Source organism: Psammomys obesus, unplaced genomic scaffold (genome assembly GCF_907164565.1).
Source record: "Psammomys obesus unplaced genomic scaffold, mPsaObe1.curated_primary_1811, whole genome shotgun sequence".
In the NCBI taxonomy this organism is placed as follows: Eukaryota; Metazoa; Chordata; class Mammalia; order Rodentia; family Muridae; genus Psammomys; species Psammomys obesus.
In genome coordinates, this window is record NW_026590809.1 from 1681985 (window position 1) to 1693252 (window position 11268).

The 11268-nt window shown below is 41.6% G+C and overlaps 1 non-coding gene across 1 annotated transcript; it reads left to right on the forward strand.

Moving 5' to 3' along the window:
• The first annotated feature begins 8306 nt into the window (after window positions 1–8306).
• Window positions 8307–8442, forward strand: LOC129678360 (small nucleolar RNA SNORA17). Its single transcript, XR_008720356.1, has one exon. It is a non-coding gene; the product is annotated as a small nucleolar RNA SNORA17 (small nucleolar RNA).
• Window positions 8443–11268: the final 2826 nt, after the last annotated feature.

Below are 11268 nucleotides of genomic sequence, written 5' to 3' on the forward strand. Positions count from 1 at the left end.
AAAATTAACTGTGAGCAATCACAAAACTGAACTAATAACCATGGCTGGAGAACTCCAGTTCTGGTTCTCTGAATAAAAAGTGCAATGTACGTCCCATCCAGGACAGCCGCTCAAATCTCAGTTCAGTTCATGCTGTTGCCTGCTCCTTAGCACCCTGCTAGATAGTGATAGTACTATTCCCAGATAGAGAGGAGGCTCTGGTGATTTTAAAATACAGAGCACATGCACTGCCTACATTCTTAACATGAACTGAGTGGCCCGCCTCACACATCAGTAGGCCATTCTTCTAAGCCCCTCAACCAAAGAGCTCCAGTTTTCTAAAACTGTAAGTACATGTTAGGCTTCTGCTGTAGGTCTTGAAAGTATAAGCAATCTTCCGGGTCTGAGAACAATGCTCGTGAGCAGACAGATTTTACAGCAAAATTGGCCGTTGTACATGTGCATGAGTCAGAATGTTCAGGGGGAAGCTGTGGCAGAAATGTTCTTATACAACCTACTGAACTTTGGAAATTGGGATGTACTGGTGATCTGGGTTTAGAATAAATTGGCTTTGAAGATTTTGTTGAGAATACATTAGTTCCCAGAAGCAAAATAAGAAGGAATAAAGATATTTCATTTTAAAGGTTTTACTTTCACTCTGGAAATTTGGTAATAGAAATAAATTAAGTATTCAGATTTCAAGCTTTCATCTTATGGACAGCATCTGAAGGAAAACCTCTCTAATTAGGTGACTTGTATAATCCAAAATTAACAATAAAATGTGGAGTGAAATTATCCAGTGTGCGCCCATGAATTAGCATAAGCAATGTCAGAAATGCCTGTTTCTTGGTCTTTCTTTCCATGAGAGATATCCCTGATTTTAGATTTAGCTTTTAAATGTCAGTGGATTAGCAAAATCAATAAGAAACCTAGGGAAGGGAATGAATAAGAGAAGGTATGAATTGAAACTGTTTTAGTTGCAACAAACAATTCTGGCCTCAAACTCGGAGATTCACCTGCCTCTGTATCCTGAATGCTGGGATTAAAGGCTTGCATGACCACCTCCTAGAGAAATAAAATAAAATAAAACACAATTCTTAAAACAAACTAGGTTAAGTAAACAAGAGGTTTATTGAATAGAAATTTGCATGACTGCAGAGTCAGACAGGAGCTAAACCCACACTGACACCATTTAGTTAAGTCTAGGATGGATCCCCATTCCCAGGCTCTAGGGCATTTCAGTCTGAGTGGTAAGGTATGGAGACTGGCAACTGTGATTCATGAGCATCCAGTTTCCTTTGTTGGGAGGAGGAATGAGCCCCATTGAGTCATTTATGAAAAGAATTCTCAAGAAAGAATTCTGATTAACCCAGTTTACGTTAAATGCCCAGCATGGAACTGTTCATAATTCCTGGGACTATGGCGACTGAATTGGAGGTTGGGTCTTATGTACCCCCCTGAGACAAAGAGTTCTGAATGCTAACGCTACTAGACTACAAGAAAAAGTGGAAAGAAAGAACACTTGCTTTCCCTTTTGTTACCAGCAGAAAAGAAGAAAAGCTGGGTGACAACATCTGGCTGTTCACATCACTTTTCTTTTTGTTTCTAGGATGGGGGTGGGAAAGGAGGGAGGAAAAACTGAGGATGACGGAAGAGGAAAGGCCTTATAGTCAAAATTAAATTTTTTTCACTTTATTTAAAGTGTAAAATGAGGAAACTTTCCTTTATTTACAGAGACATAAGTATATATTGAAACTAGAAATAGAAAGATCCCTGCACAGAATTTACATACATTTTAATTCATCTTAGTTTTTAGAGAAAGGTGAGTAAGTAAAATAATGGTCTTAAAATACTTGTCTCATCATCCCTGGAAACAATGACTGTGCCATCTTACATGATATCTTAGGGTTTCTATTGCTGTAAAGAGACACCATGATCATGGCAACTCTTATAAAGGAAAGCATTTAATCGGGGCTGGCTAACAGCTCAGAGATTTAGTAAGTTATCATCATGGTGGGAAGCATGGCAGCATGTAGGCAGACATGGTCCTGGAGAGGTAGCTGAGAGTTCTATATAGGGAACAACAGGTAGCAGGAAGAAAGAGTAAGAGCTTGGGCCTGGCCTGAGTTTCTGAAACCTCAAAGTCCACCCCCTCCCCAGTGACACACTTCCTCCAACAAGGTACACCTACTCCAACAAGGCCACACCTCCTAATAGTGCCACCCTCTGGGAGCTCATGGGGCCATTTTCACTCAAACCACCACACATGGCGAAGGGACTTTGAAAATGTGACTTAGGATATCAACAACACGCAAGAAAAAATTGTCTGGATCATCCAGGCAGACCCAGAACTAAGGATCTCTGTGATATTAAATTTAAGCCCTTCTCCTGGCTGTGGCTAAAGATGGACAACGATGAAGAAAGTCACAGAGACATGTGGGTATTGAACATGGGAGAAGAGTTCTGGGAGTTAGGCCATGCTGATGACCTTTCACCCTACAAGAGGCAAGGAGACCTTGTTTTCTAGATTAGAGCTTTCAGAAAGCTGCCAGCCCAAAAAGGCCCATCGTCAGACTCTAGTCTACAGAGCTGAGAGACAGATAATAGGTTGTATTGTCTTGCATCACAAAGTGTGTGGTAATTTGCTATTGTACTGATAGAAAGTTAATCTAAGGAAGCATAGACATAGTTACAGAACTTTATTAAGAAACACTGCACACAGACTCTCTTATCATTTGCTGCTGATGACAGACTGCAGAGTAGCCAGGCTAAGGGGAACTTGGATACTATTAGAGGATTTTCTGGTAAATGAGTATTGTGTGAGGTATAAATTATACCATGTTCTCAAGAGGTGACCTTTTGTCTAAAGGTCATTGTACAATTTTACTTTGCTTTTTTCTCTTGTTTTGACTTTTCTTCAAGACAGCCTATATTGTGGGAAAAAAACTTTAAAAAGTCATTAAATCCTATAATAATCAAATCTCCTCTTGGTTTTTAGGAAAACTTAGTGATGTTTGTACTTCTTTTATCACAGACCTACGAGGACAGGAACCATGATCAGATAGACAACAGACAAATGGGCTGTTCAGTTATGAGAGGACAGAGGAACACAGTTACACACGATATCATCCTCATTAGCCTGTGGAACTCTCTAAATCTTCAAGGACTTTGACTCAGGTCAAAGTGGGATTCATTGCTCAAATAAAAAAAAAATGGTATCAAGCTTAGTAGAGTTGGTAGTTTCCAGTAACTTAATCCAGACTTTAAGCACAAGGGTTAGGAGAGAGAGGCGGTCATAAGGAAAGACATATCAAGAGGTGGATATTTATTTCCCAGAGAAGAGTAGGGAAAATAAAGGTGATATATAAGCATGGGTGTGGGCTCCTCAGTCCAGAATCACAGAGAGTAAGACATATCCAAGTGTGGGTATAGGCTTTTGAAGGGAGAGTTCCAATTAAGTGTCTTAATATTAGCCATAAGTGCTGTTTTGGTGACTCTCAAATTACACCTCGATAACTTACTAAGAAATCTTTTCATATTTTCTTTATTTTCTTTCTATATTTCCATAAATGTGGCAAGCGAGGTAGCTTGATGGTTACAAGATAAGGTAAAGGCAAAACCTACTAAGGTTGCACAGGGGCTTAGGACACGGACTCTCCTCGTGAATGATCATTCTGGTGGGATTTCTGAAGCGAATTCCTATTCCTAGGAAGGAATTCAGGAGTTAAGTAACTGCTGATTGTGCTGGAATTCCTGCTTCTCTACTGGCAAGAGACCTCAACCAGATTCCTCTGTGAGGGGCTCCTCTCTCTCCTCAGGTTCCCATAAATTTTGTCTTTCTAGCCAGCAACAGGGCAAGAAAGCACTAGGTAAGTCTGAATTCAAGCTTGTTGCTAGACTTGTAGATAAGCATTTCTTCTGTCAGGCTCCAGGGATTCCAACAGTCATGCTTAGGATCTGGCTTAACAGGGATAGTGGGAACAATCTCTATTCCTCAGAAAAAAAATTCCACTATTTAAAAACTCAGCTGGGATTGTAGTGAGAGAACAGAACCCTGAGAATAAAAGCCACTTGCTAAAATGTCCAATAAATGACTTCATTAGTCATGTTGGATAGACTTTAAAATAAAAACAAAAACAAACAGAATAAAGGGAACATAGATGACATGAGCCATCCTCTAAGCCTGAGAGTCATCCTGTAAGCCTTTGCTATGGTGGCCTCGGTTCTGTGCCTCCTGAGGGTGAAAGTTTTATTTGTTCTATGCTTTCCTCAGAGTAGTTGACACAGTATGGATTATCACATCTTCAAGAGGTTTCCAGCTGTCTTCCTTGACTTGGATGCATCCTAACTGAACTAATTTGCACCTCTTCACTACAGAACAGTCAGTTCCAGAGCAAGCCCTTCTTCGGCCCCTCAGTTATGCCAGCTGCTTAAACTGATCCAGGATACTTATGGATGTAATAAAGATGCCCAGCAGTGAATGCTTTTCTCCAGGGATGCCAGGATATTGGACGGCTAATATCAACCACTGCAAAGACACGATGGTGATAGCAGGTGAATCCTTTAGTGCTGCATATATTTTATCTCTTCTTTTAAAATTTAATTTATGTGTCTTCGTGAGTACCTGCCAGTATGTGTGTGCACTTCATGAGTGCAGTGTCTGTAGCCACGTGGGTGCTGAGAACTGAACCTATGTCCTTCGCAAGAGCACAAGTGCCCTTAACTGCTGAGGCATCTCTTTAGCCCCTATCTTTTAAACTGAACACAATAAATTCTTCCCACCAACCCCTGTTTTCTCTGCTTCAAATGTCCTCCATAAAATTTTATAATTTCTGTTTGGTTGTAAAGCTTAGCTCTTAGAAAGAAAGGAATTATTTTAGCTTTCTTCACCCCTGTATCATGATGGTGCATGCTCATGGAATGTGTCTGAATCCTCTTATAGAATAAGTAAATGGAATGTCAGAGATTATATTCCAGAATTCTCTCAGGGCCAGTTGGATCATCACTAATGCCCTGAGAAGGCCTGGAAATCAGCTCCATCTGAGGAAACAAGATGTGGTTCAGCTAGATAGTGTCTCCTCACCTTATCCCTGCCTATCCTTGCACTCCTGAACCAACCTTAACTACATGCCATCAGACATCCTCTGGTTTGATTTTTCCACATAGACCTTTCAGAAGTGGCTGGGGGCAGAGGCAGCCATAGTTCTATGACTCAAGCTTCTGTTATATGACAGGTCCCAGAAGGGCATCAGTTAAATTATTCTTCTAAAAGAACAAAATTATTGAGACCTTATCACACACATTTCTTCAAAAGAGCATATACTAAAAGCTGTAGTCAATAGGTTGTTATTAACTAAAGTCATTGTTATTGTCTATTTGGAGACTTGGCAAGTCTCTCACTTTGACTCTCAGTTTCCTAACTTGGTGAACAAATGTCAAAATTACAATGTAGACTCTCCTAGCATAGAGTTTGGACCACAATTTTGAGAAACATAATTTTTAATGCTGTAATGCCTAAAGTTGGAATCCTGAAAGATCCCAGAGGTCTAAAATCTCACAAGATTAAGATAAAAGCATTCTAAACTTTTGTTTAAAATGTACTTTCTTGTAAAGAAGACTCTCTCAAGGAATATATAAAACACTATAGAACAGTCATAGGCCACTTGCTACAGTAACAGACAGTAATAGCACACACACTCCTGAAAGCATAGACACACAGGTTCAGTGAGACAGTAGCACAGACACAACAGCTCTGACAGACAAGCTGAAGTCATGAAGAAGCAGCTCAGAAAGCAGAATGTGCTGATGTCTAGAATTCCAGTTGGGAAATGTTCACACAGCTTCATAACTTCAGTCATCCCAAATACTACAATGGACAGACAGGTCTAGTCTTCTCACGAGCTGGAGCAAAACCTGATGGGCTACCACCACATGCAGAGTTGTCCTCTAAGCTGAGATCTTAAGAAATTTAATTTACACAGATGTAGGGGTTCTTAGATATGTTCTCATTTGTTGGGCGCACAGACAGTGTGACACACAGCATTAGCAACTGTAAAATGCACTTCAAGGGCTACACTTGCAAGAAGATATGTGAGACAAATTATAACTTTCTAAAAGTCTTAACACAATTCATGGTGACAATAGCGGAACTGGGGGGGAGTATAACACGCACAGTGCCTCTATTCAGGAAAATTGTGTTGGCAATTTAGAATAGTGAAAAGGGGAAGAAAAAGAAAATGTGTTCCATGAAAAGTGAAGAGTGCTTAGGAAAAATCACAGGCAGCTGAGTGGACATGGTCTGAAGGTGCAGGACAGCTTTCACGATTGATAAGTGTGTTTGGAAGTGTCTAGCTGCTATCCACAGCTGCTGTGAAAGAGGGACACAGATCTCTGCAAAGACCTTCACATTCATTTTCCCAGAAGCTGACCTTTTCCCAGCCATTAGTGTGGCTTTAGGCAGCAGGGTTTTCAGGGCTCAGTGTGTGGATTATGATGCTGGAACTGATGTCTCTCCTGATTAAAAGCAGCACTGCCTGGCACAGAGCCAACTTCCAAGAAACAGAGCAAAGGACACTCAGTTTAGTGAAGATTCATATTTTTTTAAAAAAGTAACAATCACCATTTTGAGGTCTAAGAACAAGAAATATCATCTTCTATCCCATATATACCAAGACACTTATTTCAGTTTTATAATAAAGATAATATAAAAAGAACAAAAATGAAATCTTATTGTTTTTCAAAGCCACAAGAGAAAATCATAAATAATACTATGACTTTAATATAACTTTAGATGAATAAATAACTAGCCAAACACTAAAAGCACTTTAATTCCTCCTTAAGATTCGGAAACATACATCATGAAATCCCTCATTTTTGCAGAAAAAGAAATGATAATATAATGATTCAGGAGTGTTTCACAAACTTCCACAGTGAAATGAGCCCATCTTGTGGCCTTTTAGAATATTACCGTTTTCAGTAAATGGTTGCCTGCTGACTGCAGATGACAGTCATGCAAAGTGGTAAGCTAACTGCTGGGACACGGAGTGAGAACTATAATGGGGTGGGGAGGTGGCTTACCGAAAGAAGAAGCAGATGTGGAAGCAAATGCTACAGTTTGGTTGCGTTGTTACATAAAGCTATAAACTTTAATTGCTATGTAGCAGTTTGAGGCATGGGTCCCCAGAACTCAGCATAAAGTTGATACACCCTACTCCCATAAATAATGATCCTAACCCCAAAGCACTTGTACTATTGGAGGGTGTATTAATATTAATTTCCAGTCTGCCATTTCGCAAAGAATGAGTTTTGAGTTTTCGCTATCGAGTTTTGAAAGCGAGTACGACCACAGAAACCTGAGAACACCCAACTGCCAGCATCCCCTTAGAGTGTACCCTCTGCTACTTCCCAACAGGCTTCCTGTGTGTTCCCTGTCAGTAAGTTCCTTTCTCCCTGTGCCCACTCATAATCTTAGCCTTCAGGAAATGGAGAGGCAAATATTTATTTTGAGAAATTTAGGAAATGACAAGGAATATTTTAATTAGACAAGAGAGGAAGCAAGAATCCCATCATTTAGAACCTTATGGATTGGAAGACAAAAATGTAATAGAAGGAAGGGAAAGGAGATAAGCTGGCTTGGAGGCTCTGCGGGAAGATGAGAAAGTATCTGCCTGAAAGTAGAATTTCCTGTTCCAGGCTCTGGGGAGGTATCATTATGCCAAGAGATATCTGGGTAGCATGGTGAGTTACAGAGGGGGCTGACCCTCTGCTCCTGAGATGAAAATCCAGAGGAGAGAAAACTGGTCTTTCATGCTGCAGTTGCAGGGTAAGTGCCCTTGGCCCAGGCTAAACTGAGAATGTAATGGAGAAAGAAATGGATCCCATCCCATCAAGGATAAGTCAATAGCAAGAGGACTCAGAATCAGAGCTCCACCAGCCTGTAGAGTAAAGTACAGGATTACCAAGAAAGAGGCAGGCAACAGAGCCTAGCAGAACACAAGAAGCAAACACAAATCAGCCACATCTCAGCAGATGACAGTCATTCGCATCTAAGGAAAAACAGCAAGATCAAGCGTGTGATGTAGGTTCCTTCCACGCACCCGCGCACCTGCACCTCGGCTTCTTCTGTGCAGAACACAGCCTTCACTTGCTTTCACTATACCCTACATGTCTCACTCAACAAAGAGACTCTCCCTAAACAGCCGTCTTCCTTAAAGCGCATAAGAGAAGGGAGTGAGGAAAGGCTGACTTTTTTAAACTATCCTTTCCTGATGTTAATGAGTCTGAACACAGGGTTTCATTACAAAACTCAAATTAAGAAATAATAATGATCTGCCCCTAGAGGCCTTGCAGGTGAGGCTGCTGTGTCACATGTGTGTCAGCAAGTGGCAGAGAAGAGAGAGGCCATGTCTTCACTCAGAGTTCTGGCCTATGAACATCTGAATGATTGATTAGTAGCCTAACATTCCCTGCAAAAGTGAGCTTAAGGCAAACACCAGTCGGGCTTCAGGGCGCCTGCACAGGGAGCTAGCCTGAGAATACCCCAGTCCAGCTCCATCCACCACGCAAGTTGATAGCCCACAAGTTGATAGGGCCTAGCATTCCTGAGACCACTCCCTAGATGACCCCAGACACTCAGAGTCCCTGGGCACCACTAAGAGGAGCAAGTGAGTGGTGGACAAATGGAAGAGAGAGAAACAGAAAGATGTGGGCACAATGAAGACAGGCAGAACTGGAGACTCAGGGGTCGTGAGGAACAGGGTGACGTGAGTAGTTGGTGATGCCTCCTGGCACCATCGTGGAGTCCTGGCCTGTGCTGCCACCCACCGGGAGCCAGTCTAGGTCAGTGGCCCTAAGGCATCTGTTACTACCAATGGACTGCCACCTGGGAGACATGTTGATATGTGAGAAACTGTGCAGAACTGACCCCACCCCTAACCTGGGCATCATGGGAAAGCTGGCCCTGGGGCCATGAGAATAGGAGAGTTGACGCTGCCCCTAGCCAGCTACAGTTTTGTGGGAGCGCACACACCCCTGCTGCCACACTTTGCAGGATTTGTGTGTGAGCTGGCCCCTCCACTTGTCTGCCATGTCCCCACTCACTCCCTGCCACCTACAATGGCAGGAGAGCTTGCAGCAAGTCATCAGAGCAGGATAGCTGATCCTGCCCTCACCGGCTGCAGCACTGGGAGAGCGGGCCAAACTTCACCTGGGCAGCCCAGTAGGGCTGTCTCTGGATGCAGGGGCTGCAGGTCCCAAGAGCATGAGTGTAAGAGCCAGCCCTGCCTCCTGCCTGCTGTGTGCTGGCCCATCTCCCTTGCCATCTATGGCATGCAGGAGGGCTGGCCCTGGGTCATGAGAGAGGGAACAGAGTGGCCTGTCCTTCACCCACTGCAATACTCTGGAGACCAGGTCCTTCACTTTACCTGGGCAGCAGGATAGAGCTGGCCATGGTTGCAGGGGTTGCTGGTGAGCTGTCCCAAAGGGCATAAGAGTGGGAGAGCTAGTGGGCTTATATTTCTCAAGCCCTGGTCCAAGGCTTTGAATTGGCCACCCCAACATCTACCCCATAGAGTATGTAACGGCCAAGTACTACAGAACAAAAGCCACAGGATCTTCATAACAAAGGGCAATAACAAGATATCCAAGAGGAGTCACAGTAGGGTTCCAGTTTTGAGAGAATAGAAGCCAGAGTTCTCCCATCAGTAACTACAATAAACATTTGCAAGCAAAGAGGTATGGACAAAAGGTGTGAGACATACTTTGGCACACTACAGCTTCCACAAGATTTTTTCTTCTCTGTTGTGGGAGAGATTGCAAGGGTGGAGGGCAGGTACTAGTGGTGGGAGAGATGAGTGGGATTGGGGTGCATGATGTGAAATTCACAAACAATAAAACATTTTTTAAAAGAAATACGATTGAAGGCAATAGAGAAAAATAAATTTTATGACAGCATTGGTTGTTTGATGGAACTGTTCAAGATCTAGAATTTTCTTTTTTTCATTTTTCTCTTTTCTGTCAACTGATTCAACAAATACTTTGAATACCTATCTTCACCAAATGTCATAGAGATAATTGGTACAAATATAATTTAAAGGATGAAGGATTTCTTCCTTCCTCCAGGGTTTTCTAATCTGGACAATTGATGAATTTTTTTCAACAATCTGCTCAACAAGCAAGGTCGATCTCTGTCAGAGCACCTCAAGCAGTGATGAAGTGCTGGACATTAACAGTGGGACCAGAAACTAATGAACAAAGGGAAGGATTCCATCACATAGCATCTCAAGCTGTGATGAAGTGCTGGACATTAACAGTAGGCATAAAGTATCACTGTTTCAGCAAGACATCCCTTGACTTGGAGCCATGAAAGGAACGAGTAGGTGATGACTTCGTGACTTCCTTAAACCCAATAGGCTATAAGGTTGCCCTCTCAAAGACATTGGAGACATCCCATACAAGCAACTTAATGGCACACCTGAAAGCCCTAGAGGGGAAAATGAAGCAGACACAATCAAGACCAGTAGAAAGATGGAAATATCAAACTCAGGGATGAAATCAATAAATTAGAAACAAAGAAAACAAAGAATCAATGAAACCAAGAGCTGGTTATTTGAGAAAATAAACAAAAAAACAAGCCCTTAGCCAAACTAACTGAAGAGCAGAGAGACACTATCAAAATCAACAAAATGAGAAATTAAAACGAGAGGCATATTAACAGACGCTGAGAAAATCCAAATAATAAGTAAGACATAAGTCTTACTTCAAAAGCCTACACACCACAAAATCTGAAAATATAAATGAAATGGACAATTTTCTTGATGTATTCCACTTACCAAAGTTGAATCAATATCAGGTAAAAAAAAAAAAAATTAAATAGTCCTATATACCCTAAGGAAATAGAAGCTAGCATCAAAAGTCTTCCAACCGAAAAAAGCCCAGGGCCAGATGGTTTCAGTGCAAAATTCTACCAGGCTTTCAAAGAAGAGCTAATACCAATACTCTTCAAACTAGTCTAAAAAATAAAAATGGAAGTAACATCACCAAACTCATTCTATGAGGCCACAATCACCTTGATACCTAAACTACACAAAGATCCAACAAAGAAAGAGAACTTCAGACAAATCTATTCTGAGCATTGATGCAAAAATGCTCAATAAAATACTCACAAACTGAATCCAAGAACACATAAAAGAAATCATCCATTATGACCAAGTAGACTTCATTCCAGGCATGCAGGCATGGTTCAATATATGGAAATATATCAATGTAGTCTACCATATAAACAAACTGAAA